Source organism: Alligator sinensis, unplaced genomic scaffold (genome assembly GCF_000455745.1).
Source record: "Alligator sinensis unplaced genomic scaffold, ASM45574v1 scaffold418_1, whole genome shotgun sequence".
Taxonomy (NCBI): Eukaryota; Metazoa; Chordata; order Crocodylia; family Alligatoridae; genus Alligator; species Alligator sinensis.
Window position 1 is genome coordinate 233,747 of NW_005843028.1, and position 13,527 is coordinate 247,273.

Sequence of the window (13,527 nt, forward strand, 5' to 3'; positions counted from 1 at the left end):
TAAAATGCAGAGATTAAACTGAAAAACAACTGGACAGACATTTACCTTTGATTCAGGAAATACAGCCACATGCCTGCAGTGGCTAAGGCCAGAAGCCAGGGGGCTCTAGAGCACGGTTCTCTGGTGCACAGCCAGCATGGGCTGTATGTTCATTTCCTCTTCTTGCTACCCCCAAGGTCTCTGGGATTTGCAGTTGAAAGTCACAGCAGCAGGACTCTGCAGGGCTGCTCAGCACTTCCTCTTCCTGCTTCCACGTGCCTCTGGGATTTGTAGTCAACAGTTGCAGCGAGCAGTAAGTTTTAGTAGGAGAGGGTGTTTAACCCACCTTTCTGGCCCCAGACTCCAGCCAGAGTTTGCCTGGAAGGGGGCAGTCCACCAGCCACAGACCAGGCTGTGCCCCCAGCCCTGCTTCCCCCCGCCACCCCACTCCCTATCCCCTTGTCAGCCAGCCCTCACTACTCCAGCTAGGGAGCAGAGGGGTGGGGCCAGCCCTGCTCTCTGGAGCAGACATCACAGCCCAGCCCAGGGCTTCAAAGCATGCTGGAATGCTGGGGGACTGTGATTTAACTTGAACCAGGAAGGTGGTCTGGGACAGAAGTTTTATAAACCAGTTTGACCCAAATCAGCTGGGTTTTAAAAAACACCGCTTCAATTTAGGGCTGATTAAACCCCCATGTCATCAATTCTGATACTACATTCAACCAGATTTATCTTAAACCAGTTTCAGCCATTTGTAAACTGGTTTATGTGCACTGAATTCCTGTTTTGTTACAGGTCTAAGCCAGTTTCCGATCATTTAAACCAGTTTATATGCAACTTCTATCCCTAGCCCAAAAGAAGAGATTCAGGGAGTCTCATCTCACCAATCTGTATAACACGATGGCTAGAACACTTACCTGGGATCAGGGGAAGACAGCTTAAATTCTTGCCCTAAATCAGGCAAAATGTGGGTTTGAAATTGGGACTCCTGCTTCCTCAGCTGCTGAGCTAAACAAGCTTACACAGCTCCACTTTGCTGGAGTATGGCCATAGAAGCAAAAACCTGTAAAAGCACTGAGTATAGTACCGCGTAACTAGTAACCCCCAAACCTTCCACATTTCAAACAATATTCACATCTTCTGTTGCTTTTTGAAAATGTGTTTCACCAATAGATCAGCAAATCTTGAGTGTTGTAATGTTCGAGGTGGTGGACACAGTGCAAAGGACAGAGATCCCCAAAGGCAGGGGTGGTAATATTTTATTCTGAGAGACACTTAGGTTATGATCCTAAACTATTAAGGACTTTACAGGTCAGTGCCAACTCCCTAAACTTCATTCAGAAAATCCACAACAGTCAACATAGGCCATAGAATACTAACTGGCTGTGTTTGCAATGAAATGCTTTCCTAACTGAAAAGAAGCCTGCTGCATTTCCTTCACATTTCCAATGCATTTGAAGTAGTCACAAGCACAGCATATTACAACAACCTAATGTCAAATTGCTGGTGTCACTGCAATGGAAAGGAAAGTTGCACATTATAAGCCAGATCATAAAAAATTGATCTAAGACCGCAGAATGGGAGCATGAGCTGAATTTTATTCTGGTGCATGCATCAACCCTTGAGACAAACCTGGCCTTCCATAAACAGTGTTAAAGTATTTGTTTAAATGGCAGAAAGAATAAAAAATATTGAGCTAAACAAATTATATGGACAGAACTAGTATAAATTGTCAGAGCTCCACTGAGACCTGCCTCTACATGTATTACCACAGTCTGAAGCAAACTAAACTTCCCACTATGATAATATATAAACTTAGATTTTCTCTGTCTTTTTAGTAGAAAAATTTTGCTGTGTCCATTTTGGATTATAATGGACTGGCCATTTCTTCTTCTAATATATACACCGTTCATATCTTTTTATTCTTGTAACTATTAGATTCCATTTTTTTATATTTAAACTCATTTATTATATACAATGTACTTTCTATTTTTTCATAATCTTTACAATTAATATCATATCACAGATCTTACCTTTTACATGCTGGCTTCTGCTATTCCTTGATACTCAAATTTTACTTAAGCAAAAAGAAAGAATTATCTGCAATTTATGGATATTTCTTAGAGATTAATGACTACAGAACTGATTACTTTGAAAGTATAGGATTGTTTGCTCATTTGCTCATTTATTCCCTTCCAAAACACTGTGAGCCATGGTAGTTGTTGCTTTTTGTTTTAAAAAAATCCTTTAAATATATTTTATTTTTTTTACTAATTTCCCTTGCTACTATTCTTTTTTCATTCACTGTGAGGCTGACTTTGAAGGAGATGCTTCTGTAATAGGCATTCGGAGAAATAATGCACATCACAGCAAGCAATTAAAATCTTACATTATCTGTGGGTATTATAATTGATATGCAACACTCTTGATTTTTCCTTCCCTGTTTTCTATTATAGATTTTAACAGAAACAATTTTTAATATACTACACTTGCAAAAATAGTCTTAGAGGGGTTAATTTAAAAAGTTAACCTCCACTTATTCTAAGAGAGATTGCCCAAATAGACTATGTCCTTTGGAAGCATGCCATACCACTACTATTTCACAGTTCTCCCTTTTCTCTGCAGCAGCTTTAGTACATTGTACATAATTTACCACAATTCCAACCAACAGAACTTAAAGGAAATACATGAAAATTTGCGTACCTAAAGCTAAGTATGTATCAGTAGAGCAGAAAAAAACTAACGAGTGTGAGACTTTCAAAGGTGTCAAAAGATGAGTGGTTTTTAATTTTTTTCAAAACTACACAGTAAACTGATATATAACAAAGATTCGTTCCACACCCTAGATTTTGAAAAAAGGGTGTCTAAATTTAAAGCTCAAAAATCCATAGATGCCTACTTTTGTGACTTGATTTTCAAGTTGGGAACTTCTTAGTGCTCAACGTTTTTGAAAATCAACCCACTTATTTTACATGCTTAAATAATTCGTGGTCCAATTTTCATGCTACTTTTGAAAATCATCACCTTGGATTCATAAATAAGTAGCCAAATATCTGCTCAGTATCTGGGGATTAGTTAAAGCACTTCGGGATCTTTGGGGAAAAGTGGAGTCTGATATTAACTTCTTTTCTTTCATTATAGTATACAGGAGAAATACAGGATTACTTCTGCTAATTACCTTTTCATGGCACTTTATTGGTAAATAAGACATGTGCCTATGCTTTCAAAAGTGATAAGTGATTTGGGTGCCCAACATGTTTTAAAGAAACATGTTTTTCAGTGGGTGGATGCTCGGTACTTTCTCAAAAACAGACCTTTTTTAAAGTACCTGATTTGTGGCATCCCAAAATCAGAGCCATCTTTTGAAATGTAAGCTGTTGTTTTCATCCAAGGGAGCTTATAAAGTTGACTGGAGAGAACACAATAGGCAAAGGGGTGAATACAAAATCTTATATCATAATTTTACTTATTCTTGAAATTCCTGCATAATCCCCAAGCTATTTTTAGAAGTTTGTTTTTGTTAAATGGGTATAAGAATTGATTCAACTGCTATTATTTAACTAAATATTAAATAATGATTAACATACAGTACTGTCAATATAGCATTGTATCAGATTTGTCATCCAGGCATGTGACATGAACTGGTTAAACACAGAGTGGGGGGAAAAATATAATTTATATTGCCCAGGGCATCTGTTGTACACACTGAGCATATGCAGTGTTGATCTGGATTTGGCTGGCAGTCACAATACATCTTTGTTTAGAGATCAATCCAGATACTTAAAGAGGAAACCAGACTTTAACAAAGATTGAATGTGCTCTGTCAGATTTTAATGCAAGAAGTTTCAAAGAATCATGCCACAAGCCACATATTTTTTCTTTATTGCAAGCATAGAGTGGAATGCCTTCAATTCTATGGATGGAAGAATAAAGCATGCCATTTCATTTAAAGTTCATTTTAGGTGGAAAAAATCTTAGCTGCAAAGCACTGAATTTTAATTAAACTAAATTGGCTTCCAAGACTTGAGAGACTTAAGCTGATGTATTTAAATGGCACCTATCATCAAAACTTCAAAACAAAGCTTTGAAAAGCTTTAATCCCTGGGAAGCTGCCATCTTGTATGCTAGTATTTGTGTTTCAGAGGAAGAGTTACATGCATCATGGAAACCAACTGTCTCTTGTGATAGGTGTGCTTACTAGCCCATGGAAATATATTTTGCATGTAATTATTTACCCATGCAAAGAACCATTCCTGAGTATGAGACAGTGATTCTGGCATATGTCATCAGAAGACAAAGAAGTGACAATACTTAGATATTTATACGTTAACTAGTCAAAAACTATAGCCTCTCGGTTTCATTCCAAACATCCTTCAACTTCTAATATTTGCCTAGTTCTAGCAAGGCATCAGAAAAACTAGAGTTCTTTTCATGAAAGAGATATGTTTTGTGACCCCAATCTTCCATTTGCTTGACATGTTTCATTTTGTGCTTCAGACTATTGCAGAAACAAAAGCATGAAAAATCTTAAAATAACAAATGTTCAACAAGTCTCTTGCAATAGTGAAGCAGATCCAAGCAAGCAGACTATGTACCTTCCTAAGGCAGAACAAAAGCACAGAGAAATAGTGGGTAAAATTTGCAATCCAAGTGGAAAAAGGGGTTTTGAATAACAACAATAATCTTAATTTTCTAGCATTTATTTTTGGGTAAAACACTTGTTTTTCAAGTTCTTCCACTCTCCCAATTAAGCAGGGATGGACAAAGAGCATGACAGGTTTTTTTTAAGGGTTTTTTTCTGTTATGAACAAGAAAGATTAACAAAATAGTCAATGAAAATTGCTAAAGACAGAACAGTGTGAGAAGAGGAAGAACTGCTTCAGCATTAGATCCATAACCCAGTGACCCAGCCAGGGAAACAGGCTAGGGAGCAGACAAAAGAACAGCTCCTTCAACTGAGGGTAAAAATACAATATCCAGTACCTAGCAAAGTGCTACCAATGGCAGAATGAAGTAAATGTGAGCTTCTCCCAAGGCACCAAATCCAGAAGTGGGAACACCATTATGAAGACCAGGCACAGGCATGCTGCCTTTCAGGTGCTAATAAGTTTCTTTTGGTGCAACAAAAATATTTTTGCAGCAACAGAGCATCAAAGAAACACAGATTTAGGGTGCATGCAAGCATTCAAAATAAACTGGTAGAAGTTTGCATGGTTGGAAAATCTACCAGCAGAGAACTGTACAATAGGGGTATGTGAAGCTTCAGTCAATTATTCTATTCAAAGAAGATTCAGCCCAATTCCAAGGCTGAATCACTGAATCTGAATCAAATCGGGAGACAAAAAAACCCCCTCTGAATTGATTCGCAGCCTTCAAATCGATTTGGAAAAGATTTTTAAAAAAAGCTTCAAAGATTCGGCAATGCAGGGAAACAGAAACTAAGAAGAGGGAGGTGGAGCAGTGGGGGAAGACTGACATCTGTAGCTGGCCAGTGACTATGATCTTTCCCTGAGTCCCCTTCCAATCACAGTGCTATGTGGGAGTGACGCAGAAACAGCACATAAGCCTCTGTCTGCAGCCTTTCTGTCCTTTTTGTAAGCTGTTTCTACCTCAGCACTGGGAAGGTCCCCTGTTACAAGCTACCATCCCTGCTGTTTTCATCCCACTGTGCCTTAAAACACACACAATCACACATCATGAGTTTTGCTTGCAGAAGCTTGAGGCACAGTTTCCCAGAAACCCCACACCTAGCTCCTTGAAACATGGTGGCCTCATGCCCTCAGAGTGGGCTACCATCCCTGCTGTTTTCATCCAAATCTGACAAAAAATGAGAACGTTATAGGTATTTCAGTGATTCCCCATTATAGTCTATGGCTAAATCACAAAATCTCTCCGAATCAGTGCCAAATCTTCCAATGCTGATTCATCTGAATCTATTCAGGACAGTAATCTGAATCAAAACACTGTCCTCTGAATCGTCCAAATCCAAATCTGAATCGAATACTTACTGTGCCCGCCTGGCCTCGAACATCCGGTCACGTGCAGCTCTGGCCCGCATGTTCAATGGTGTTTGCCTTACCATCCCCAGTGGTCCGTTGAGTAGATATTTGCTTCCAGTGTGGTCTTCCCCAATCTCTCCTGCCACGACTTTGAATATTACTTCAGTAGAGGGTCCAACCACTGGGAGTCTCTCGACGGTGGAATGTCTTTCCGTTTCCTGCTTAAAAGGAAATTGGTGTCCAGGTTCATGAATTAAAGGCTAAATGACTGCATTAAGACTCAGAAAATGCCCATGTCCTAAGATAAGGACCACTGATCTTTAATGTTTGCAATAAGATACAACCTCCTCAAGACAGAAGTCACAGAGTCATAAAGAAGTAGAGCTGAAAGGGACCTCCAAAGGTCATCTAGTCTAACCCCCTTCCTGAGACAGGATCATCTCCATCCAAACAATCCCAACCTCTTCTTGAACACCTCCAATGATGACAAGTCAACAACTTCCCTAGGAAGCCTATTCCACTGCCTTGCTCTTCTAACAGTGAAGACGTTTTTCCAGATATCCAATCTAAACCAACTTTGCTGCAACTTCCAACCATTAGTCCACATCTTCCTCTCTCCAATGAGAGAAAAGATGCCCTCTGTCTTATATGGCAGCCCTTCAAGTATGTGAAGACTGCTGTCATGTTCCTTCCTGTGCCTTGTACCTAATGCTTCTATTGATGCATCCCAAAACTGCATTCACCTTTTGGGCAGTTGCATCATTCTGCAGACACATATTGAGTCAGTCATCTACCAAGACTCCCAAGTCCTTTTGCATAGAGATGCCATGCAGCCAGGTGTTATCTGGCTGATTTATTTGTGGCTTCTATTATTCCTCCCAAGGTGTAAATATACAGAAAACAATTCACTCACACTCCTTTGCTGTGTGATATTAGTAGCATCAAGGACATAACACAACCCACCAGGGCCATGCCCAAGTCCAGTTTAAGGCCTCCCAAATACCTGATTATGAGTACAGCTATATCAAATGAAGAGGAAAGAGAGGCATTTTGTCATAATTTATTATTAGAAAGCTGAAGCTTATTCCATTGGGTAGAGAGAGATGCAGCATTTACTTCCCTTCTTTTTCAGCATCAGAAAAAGCCCTGAGGACACTGTGAATGTGTCCTGGGACAGTAATAGTTTCCTCGTAAGTCAATGAAAATTATGGAGGAAGAGGGCATAAGTAATTCTAGGATATCTAAAGTCTGAACCACTGACATTTCAAGGGGCAGTATCCTTCAAGTTTTGTGACAGCAGTTGAATCTGATCCTTGACTTACAAGCTAAGTACTATTATTCGCATTGATGTTATTTGAGAAGGAATTACTCTCTCATCCCATTTATTTCACCAATGAAGTACCCAAGCTTTCTCAAGCAAAACCAAGCCTCAGTGCGTTCCAGCTGCTTTCACTATCGCAGAAAACTGTCAGTAACAAATAATTTGGGGGAGTCTGTTGCTACGAATCATTTCATAATGACAAAAATGCTGCTCAGTCATATCTACATAAACCATGATGAGTTACCACCTGTATTATTTTGCTCCCTGCCAGGTCCTCTTATTTTCTAGGTTTGTCCTTCAGAGAGAGACATAGTTATTCCTTTCTAACAGCACTTCTCGTGTATGCTAAATAAGATAAAGATTGTAAACACTTGTTAGACTCACAAAATGTTTGCTCATCAATCTCTTAGCTGCCAGTGATCAGGAAATAGTATAATTTATGTTAACCCCAACCTAAGGAATAAGCCAAAAGCAAATTTAAAAACAGATCATAAAAGGATATATTTCATAGATTCATTGATGTTTGGGTCAAAAGGGCCCTCAGTAGATCATCAAGTCCAACCCCCTGCCCTGGGCAGGAAAGAGCACTGGGGTTAGACGACCCCAGCCAGGTGTATGGCTAGCCTCCTCTTAAAGACCCCCAAGGTAGGGGAGAGCATCCCCCTCCCTTGGAAGTCCATTCCAGATTCTGGCAACCCTTACTGTAAAGAAGTTCTTCCTGATGTTTAACCTAAATTTGCTCTCCATCAGTTTGTGGCCATTGTTCCTAGTTACTCCAAGGGGTGCCCTGGTAAACAGAGCATCTCCTATTCCTGGCTGCCCCTCCTGCCCGATGAACTTGTAGGCAGCCACAAGATCAACCTCTCAGCCTTCTCTTGCAGAGGCTGAAGAAATTCAGGTCCCTCAATCTCTCCTCATAGGGCTTTGCCTGCAGGCCTTTAACCATATGAGTGGTCCTCCTCTGAACCGTCTTGAGGTTGTCCACATCCCCCTTGAAGTGCGGTGCCCAAACCTGGACACAGTACTCCAACTGTGGCCTGACCAATGCTGCATAGAGGGGAAGTATCACCTCCCTGGACCAGTTTGTCATGCACCTGCTAATGCATGATGAAGTGTGGTTAGCTTTACTGATCACTTCATCACATTGACAACTAATGTTCATCCTGGCATCAACAATGACTCAGAGATCCCTTTTCACTGCTGTGCTGCTGAGAAGGTTCTCCCCCAGCCTGTAAGTGTGCTGGTGTTTCCTTCTCCCTAAGTATAGCACTTTGCACTTATCTTTGTTGAACTGCATCCTACTCTGTTTTCCCACTTTTCCAACCTGTCCAGATCCACCTGGATTCGTTCCCTACCTTCCAGTGTGTTAACTTTACCCCATAATTTGGTATCAAGTGACTGATGAAGACATTGAAGACCACAGGTCCAAGGACCAAGCCTTGTGGGACTCCACTGCCCACATCTTTCCAAGTCGATACTGACGCATCCGCCACCACTCTCTGGGTCCAACCCCTAAGCCAATTTGCCACCCACCTGACCATGTAATCATCTATGTCACAGCTGCTCAGTTTATGTACAAGAACAGGATGAGATACTGTATCAAAGGCCTTCTTAAAATCCAAGTAAATGACATCTACCTCAACTCCTGTGTCTAAGCATTTTGTGACCTGGTCATAAAAAGAAACAAGGTTGTTAGGCAGGATCTTACCTGCTATGAATCCATGCTGGTTGCCCTTCAGCATTGTTTTTCCTGCTGGACTCCCACAAATGTGATCCTTAATAATTTTTTCAAAGGTTTTCCCAAGAATAGAGGTGAAACTAACCAGTCTATAGTTATCTGGCCCTTTTCCAGTCCTACATTGGCCCTTTTCCAGTTCTCTGGGACCTGACCTGAGCACCATGAGTGCTCAAAAAGCTGTGCCAGTGGCTCTACTATGACACCGGCCAATTCCTTCAGCACCTTTGGATGAAGATCATCCGGGCCTCCTGCCTTAAATACATCCAGTCCTTCCAAGTGGAAAAAGCGCAGGCTCAGGGGTGATCTGATGGCCATCCCTTTATGCCTTTCTATGATTCAGTTGGGAGATTTGTCCTGATCCAAGTTCAGGAATGCAGAGGCAAAAAACACATTGAAGAGCTCAGCCTTGTCCCCCCCTGTCTGTCACTAATTGCCCTAGTTTTTCTTGTAGGGGGTCTATGCTATCCTGCGCCTTCTTTCTGCTCCCTATATACCTGGAAAAGGACTTTTTGTTGTCTTTAATTTTTGTTGCCAGCCTAAGTTCCATTTCTGTGTTGGTCTTTCTGACTGCCTCCTTGCAAGTGCGGGCCAAGTACTCCACCTTGGTAGCTACCCCCTGCTTCCACAGCCTATATGGGTCCCTTCCAGCCCTGATGTCTATGAAATCTATGAAATCTATGAAAGTGCCTCTTCACCAAGTTGGCACTATCAGTTGGTGGGCTGGTGTCCTTTTTGTGCCTGTCTATGATCCAATTGGGAGATTTGTCCTGATCCATGTTCAGGAATACAGAAGCAAAAAATTCATTGAACAGCTCAGCCTTGTCCCTCCTATCTGTCACTAATTGCCCTAGTTTGTCCTGTAGGGGTCCTATGCTACCCTACACCTTGCTCAGAATACCCTTACAAATATCATCAGAATATACTTAGAAAATTGCTCTAACTAACCATTAAACACTGAAGACAATAGAACAGGCAACTAAAAGAAATAGTTAAATAGAGTCTACTTTTAGTATTCAACAAAGATGCATCTTTGTTTACAAGTTCTACTTTAAAGTTGTGTTCTGGTCTAGTGAATAACCTTGACTTCATTCCGCTGTACAGAAATAAAGCATAGACAAAGAGACTTGCTTATAAGGGGATAAGAGGGATACTCTAGTATGAGCAGCTGGGTGGTGTTACAGCAGGTTATGAGTAGCCAGGTCTGGGATCAAGGTGCCAACTGGGGTCAGGAGAAACAAGCAGATTCCAAGGACAAGATGGGCCAAGAAGCCAACAGGTCAATCTGAGAACAGGGCCTAGCAACTGGCCAAGTCAGGAAGCCAGGGGATCAGGCAAAGAGTAGTCTAGAGCAAGCTGGGTTGAGAAGCCAGAAAATCAAACAGAGAGTGGAGTCAGAGCACAAACTAGAGGGAAAAGAAAGGCAGTCTGGGATCAGGTTGAGCCCTGTTCCTCAAATACTTCCTGTTCCATGTCAACCCCCAACACCTGTCTCTTCTGCCAAATGAGGGGGACTCTGGCACCTGCTTACCATGAGTGAACCAGGCTGCATTACCTCCACCACCTGCTTCTGAGGTTCTGGTTGCACTTTCCCCTCACTTTGTCTTTTATGCACTCCCCACCCATGGCCTGTCCAAGTCCCAGGATCACCTGATTAACCTTCTTCTGAATAAGCTGTCCATCTATTAGACCAGAAAGGAGGCTCTGACCACAGGGAACCCAAGTGAATGTGTGGCTGTTTTCCTGTCTTTCTTCTACTCATGTCTTCAGGCAAAATTTCACTGGGTGGCATCCACTGACTCCTTAGATTTGTTCAAGGGACAGTGGGTGCTGACCCATATGCTCTAAGGGAGGACCTGAGTGTCCTCTCTTAGAACACTCATTACTAACCTTTGACCAACATTACTGTTACACCCTGACTCCATGCGGCACCCAACGACTAGGGAGACGACAGTCCAATTGCTCACGGATCCTGTTACTCATTAGCCAGAGCAAGCAGGGAGCAAATACCAGCACACATTGCTCACAACAACTTTATTCAGAATGGAGACAGCTTCGGACTAGCTCCCAAAAAAACCAACAAACCAGGGAGCCACAGCGAACAATAGTTCTTTTCACATTTTATACACCTTGATTCGTGCTCATTAACATTCATTCCACCCTTGCTCACCAGGGTGTTGTGTTCCACCCATCTCTCCTCCTATCTCAAGCTCTGCCTCTGTTTACTGTTTGCTTCATTAGCATGGAATTGCCTATGCATTTATTCATTTACAAGTCTTTTTGCTATGAGAGCATGTCTAAGGCCTCCACCCCACTTCTTCGGTCAATGGGCAGACTTTGGAGGCTTCTTTACTGATCACCATTCACCCTTTTGCATATGTTCATCTAGGATTCTGTTACCAATTATGTGTTGTTTTTCACATTCCAGTCTGTTTCTCAGTCCCATGTTCTACCATCTTCCACCTTCCTAAAGCTTCACTGCATTCACAGCACACAGACTCACACAGACTCACTTGCTGCTTTTTCAGAAAAATGGTTAACACAGTTAAGATGGTTACTCAGCATAAGCAAATGGCTGGCTTAGCATAGGCATTCATAAGCAAAATCTTATATATAACAGCTATATATCTTATGACACTATTATATGGTTAAAAAACTACTTGCCTAGGCATCTCACAGAGTTTCTTTTAATATATCATTCTGCCTTGCGGTTAGCAGCTTTTGCTAGGCCACAGGTTAAAGCCTTGTATTCAGCTGCAAATCCAGTGCTCCTCAAGATCCAGATATAGTCACCTTAACAATTACCATCCCTCTTTTCTCATTTGTCATTCCCAAAAATCTCTTGTTGTGCTCCAAGTAGTCTCCCTGATAGAGGAAGGTTTATCATTTTCTTGATAGGCCTCAGTCTACCACTCTGCAAAACAAATAGGCTTGTTTCATGTCAGAGGTTTATGCAGAAGAACTGAAGAATCAGCTGACACCAGCTGGCCACTCTGGTGCCAGTGAATGATTATAAAGTGATTTGCTGAACAAGGCTGTGTAGCTGCAAATTATTTATGATACTCTATTCTTTGTCACTTACCATATTTACCAAAATCCAAGAAGAATCTGAATTTGTTATAATTTTCCATGTATAGAATGTAATTATTGGAGGGTTATCTTAAATTCATCCCTCCAACTGCTGCAGTGGAGAAAGCAGTGACGGGGGAAGGTAGTGGGGGAGGCAATGGGGAGGCAGTAGTGGAGCAGGCGGTACAGAGGTCAGGCTGCCTCACTCCTACCCATTGTGCCCCTACACCTTGCCTCCTGCCACCTAGAGTTATAGGGATAGAAAAGAGGTGATAGAGAGCAAATAATTCATCCAAGTAGGATGCAAAAGATTTCCTTATGGGCTTTTCTTATTATTATTATATATAAGATAATGTATTTGAATCTTATTAACCACATGGATCTACTAATTCATAGGGTAGCCTGAAAAGATGAAGCAAAAAACACATACTTTAGAGACAGAACGAAATCCTACAAAAGCCTACTCTTGTTTGTACTCAAGCACCAAATGCCACTCCAGAGAAAGAGAAAAGGTAGAAAAGTGTTTCTGGGGGCTTTGGGGGGTATTTTTGTTGTTTTGTTTTTTGTTTTTTGAGGCTTTGATGTAAATGTTCACCTTTGAGTTCTGTAATACACTGAAGAGTTGATACCCATTGCTCAGAAGGGTGGCCTAAGTGAAATCTAGGCACATTATATTAATGATGTCTATCTCAAAATCATTCTTTAAAAAAAGTGATATGAAGAATTATGGGAGAAACACTGAAAAGGAAAAAAAATGGGATGAAGATAAAATCTGATTTAAAAAACCTAAAATATGATATCAGTAGAATTATATCAGCATATAACTAGTGTTACAGTGTAAGAAAAGATCCACTGTTTAAAATTACCTTTAACTAAAAAATAAAGATTTGTCAGTTTGAGTTTCTTTTCAGTGGTAACTGTTCTTCTTCTCCTTGCTTTCTCTTTTATTCCCTACTGTCAACAATAAAAATGCCTAGTTTGGCATCCAATTATAGGTATCCAATTATATTTTATTTTTCTCCCTGTTGACATTCATGCATAGAAATACACCACTATGCAAATTAAAAATGGAATCACCAAACCTTTTCCACAGCCTTTTTTACCATAAGAACTTCCCTATGGCCATATATATCTTTATTTTATTTTTTCAATATATAATTTTTTTGCTGTGCTCTTTCTTTCTCAGAAAGAAGTATCTGGTTTTGAATTACACAAAACTGAATTTCATTACTTGAGTTCCACATTTCTTGCCATTACCATGCTTTCTTTAGGCCCCCTTTGCATGTTACATTTATGCCTCAATTAATGTCTTAATTTTGGCATTAATGGGCAGGGTGCTCCACACACACCCAATTAAAGGCACCATAAAACAGAAAACAAGCCATAAAAAATATTCCTCATAAAGGCTGCTTATAGACATTAAA